Source organism: Arachis duranensis, chromosome 10, assembly GCF_000817695.3.
Source record: "Arachis duranensis cultivar V14167 chromosome 10, aradu.V14167.gnm2.J7QH, whole genome shotgun sequence".
Classification (NCBI taxonomy): Eukaryota; Viridiplantae; Streptophyta; class Magnoliopsida; order Fabales; family Fabaceae; genus Arachis; species Arachis duranensis.
In genome coordinates this window covers 37835605-37839667 of record NC_029781.3, presented here as the reverse complement: position 1 = coordinate 37839667, position 4063 = coordinate 37835605, and the positions used below count along the sequence as shown (strand labels likewise).

The window sequence follows — 4063 nt, the reverse complement described above, 5'->3', positions numbered from 1 at the left end:
CTTTCTATTTAATATAATTCGAGGTATTTCAGATTTATGATTGCTTTCCTTTATTTATATAGATAATTTAGATTTTCTACCTGTTGGCTCTGGTTGATTAATTGGTGACTCTTGAGTTATCAAACTCATTGTTGACTAAAAATTGGAACTCTTCAAGAATTAATTTGAGTTCCAATAACTATAGCCTTTCCCAAGGAAAGGCTAGGACCTGAGGAATCAAAATTAATTCATCCACTTGACTTACCTTCATAGTTAGAGGTTGACTTAGTAGGAGAAAAATCCAATTCTCATCACAATTGATAAGGGTAACTGGGATAGGACTTCCAGTTTTCCTACCTTGCCAAGAGCTTTATTAGTTTTTATTTTGACGAGTTGTTATTTTACATTACTTGTTCAACTCTTTTGAAAACCCTAAAATATATCTTTGCATAACCAATAATAAGAACACCTCCCTGCAATTCCTTGAGAAGACGACCCGAGGTTTGAATACTTCGGTTTATAAATTTATTGGGTTTTGTTACTTGTGACAACCAAAACGTTTGTACGAAGAGATTTTCTGTTGGTTTAGAATCTATACTCACAACGCGACTATATTGTTACAAAATTCTTTACTAGCAAAAAATCCTAGCGTTAGCCATCATCACCAATCAACCAAGAAAAGGAGCTACGCGTGCCACTTGAATGATGGGCATGGCACGCCGGCGAAGGAGCCAAGCACAATTGGGCGTGCCACGCTAGTTCAACTTTCCAGAGAGATAGATCAAGCACACAGCATGGGCGTGGCACGCCAGTCCCTGGGTGTGCCACGCTAGTTCAATTTTCCAAAAGCAAGAAGATGAGGGAGAAGGCATGGGCGTGCCACTTAGCCTCGAAGGCGTGGCACGCCAGGGATGCTAATGAAGGAGGGCGTGTCACTCGACGAGCTGGGCATGGCATGCCAAACCAGAATCAGAGGAAGGTGTGGCACGCCACTGAAGCGCCAGCCACATGCCAGCTAGGAGATCACGTTTATTGAGTTTCTTTTCCCTCCAAATTGTATTTTTCTTTTCACTTTTGTATTTCTTTTATTTTTAGAGCTAGGGATAGTATAAATAACCCCAATAAGTACTGAGAAGGGGGTTTAAGCAGTTAGAAAGCTAAGTGTAGATAATAGCTTTTAGATTTACTTTTTACTTCATCATCTTCTTCATCTTGAGTACTTTTCTCTGAGCTATGAGTAGCTAGATTTCCTCTCATTAAGAGAGGGAGCTCTGTTGTACTTGATGGATTGATGATAGCAAATTTCTTCTTCTCTTTATTTTCTCTTTCATTTTCTAGAAGGAATTTCATTCTTCATGCTTAATGTTCAATTATCATGGGAAAGAGATTGAATGCAAAATGGGTTTCATGGGAACCTTGGAAAAGGAAACATGGAACCATGCTAGAAATCCCTTCTCACACTTGAGTAGAATTTGGGTTTTTGTGTTTGGATATGGTGACATAAAATCCTCCCTCTACTTGGACCTATGATGATGTATGGTATAATCAGGGACCAAGCATATCTCTCTTCATGAACAATTAGACCAAGGAATTGGCTATTGATCAAGATCTGAGAGATTGAGTTACCAAGGGATTGGGACTCAATCAATCATTATTGCCAAGAGGTCAATGAGTTGCATGATTGAAGAGGATATAAGCTGGATTTAATCCAAAGAGATAACATCTCCTGATCTCAATGAATTCTCCTATCCTCATCTTTCACCTTCTTTATAGCTTTCTTTTACATTCTGCAATTCCCTATTCCCATTTACATTTGTCATTTAAAGTTCTGCCTTTTACATTCTTGCCATTTCCATTTCTGCACTTTACTGCTTTTCTTTACTTTTGAGTCATTTATAATTCTGCCCATTTATAATTCTGCAATCACAATCTATTATGTTTAGCTTAACTAATTCACCAATTAAATAAAGTTGCTCAAATCAACCAATCTCCGTGGATACGATCCCATCCCACTGTGGGTTATTACTTGACGATAATTTTGGTGCGCTTGCCAAAAGAGTGGATTCATCATTTTTATGTGGGGAGTCAATTCCGTCCATCAAGTTTTATAGCGCCGTTGCCAGGGATTGGTTTGAATTTGACCATGATCAAATTGATTAGAGAGCTAGACTAAGCATTTTAATTACCTTCTTATTTTTCCTTTTTTTATTTTTGTTCTTACTTTCTTTTCTATTATGATTTCGGTCATTTTGCTGGGATCATTCTAGTTATCCATTGTCCATATTTTCATTCTTCTAACTGTTTGATTAATTGCATCAACCAAGTTAACCACTAATCTTAACTAAGGTGATTCTTTCAGTTGTCCTTTATTTGCTGTTTGTTGATTGTATGACAGGTAGAATGGGAGAAACTTCATCCTCATTCGATAGCGAACTTGAGAGGACCTTCCTTAGATTAAAGAGGGAAGCAAGAGGCAAAGACATAGTTGGAAAGGAAGTAGTGGAAGAAGATATAGAAACCACCATGGAAGAAGAAGCATAGGATAATGTTAGAGGGGATGCTGGCAATCATGTTGGGCAAGAGAGGAGAGTCTTAGGCTCCTACATCAACCCAAATCTAGGAAACTGTGGTAGCAGCATCCTGAAACCAATAATCCATGCCAACAACTTTGAGTTAAAAACTCATCACACTTGTCCAAAATAATTGTTCATATGGAGGAGGTGCCCAGGAGGACCCAAACCAACATCTCACTACATTCTTGAGGATCTGTGATACTATAAAATCCAATGGTGTACATCCTGACACCTACAAGCTACTTTTGTTCCATTTTTCACTTAGAGATAAGGCAGAAAAGTGGTTGGAAGCATTTTCCAAAGAGAGCTTAACCACATGGGATGATGTTGTAAACAAATTTCTAGCAAGATTTTACCCTCCATGGAGGGTCAACAGGCTAAGAGCTGAGGTACAAAATTTCAGACAGCAAGATGGTGAAACACTCTATGAGGCCTGGGAGAGGTTCAAGGATTTGACAAGGAAATGCCCACCAGATATGTTCAACAAGTGGGTGCAATTACACATCTTCTATGAAGGTCTATCATATGAGTCAAAACAAGCAGTAGCTCACTCTTCAGAAGGTTCACTCAATAAGAAGAAAACCATTGAAGAAGCCATAGATGTCATTGAGACTGTGGCTGAGAATGAGTATTTTTATGCTTCAGATATAACTAAAAGAAAATGAGTAATGGAGCTCAATTCAATGCTCTGTTAGCTGGTGGACGAAATTGTGATCATCAATATTGGCTCTTTGGCATATACACAAAAACTATTGTGTCTCTTGGTTAAATTCACAACTTCGTTCAACTAACCAGCAAGTGTACTGGGTCGTCCAAGTAATAAACCTTACGTGAGTAAGGGTCGATCCCATAGAGATTGTTGGTATGAAGCAAGCTATGGTCACCTTGTAAATCTCAGTTAGGCAGATTAAAATTGTTTATGGGTTTTCGAATAATTAATAATAAAAAGAAATAATAAACGAGATAGAAGACTTATGCAGATTCATTGGTGAGAATTTCAGATAAGCGAATGGAGATGCTGTATGGCTCAAGGACGTCTGCTCTCCTACTGCTTCTACTCAATCCTTCTTACTCCTTTCAATGGCAAGCTTTGTATAGGGGTTCACCATCAGCTGTGGCTACTTTCAATCCTCTCGGGAAAATGATCCTACGTGGTTGTCAATCGCACGGCTAATCGTCTGGAGGCATCACCCATGGTTGATGGCTACATCCCATCCTCGCAGTGAAAACTAATGCTCACGTACTCTGTCACAGTACGGCTAATCACCGGTTGGTTCCCGCTCCTACTGGAATAGAATCCCTTGATTCTTTTGCGTCTGTCACTAACGCCCAGCACTTGCAAGTTTGAAGCACGTCACAGTCATTCATTACCGGAATCCTACTCGGAATACCACAGACAAGGTGAGACTTTCCGGATCCTCATAAATGCCGCCATCTATCTAGCTTATATCACGAAGATTCTGTTGGTGAATCTAAGAGATACACATTCAAGCTCTGTTGCATGTAGAACG

At 39.2% G+C, this 4063-nt stretch overlaps 1 non-coding gene across 1 annotated transcript; it reads right to left on the bottom strand.

The window, feature by feature from the left end:
• Positions 1-2926: 2926 nt before the first annotated feature.
• On the bottom strand, positions 2927-3033 carry LOC127743267 (small nucleolar RNA R71). The gene has a single exon (XR_008004661.1). It is a non-coding gene; the product is annotated as a small nucleolar RNA R71 (small nucleolar RNA).
• Between the last annotated feature and the right edge of the window lie 1030 nt (positions 3034-4063).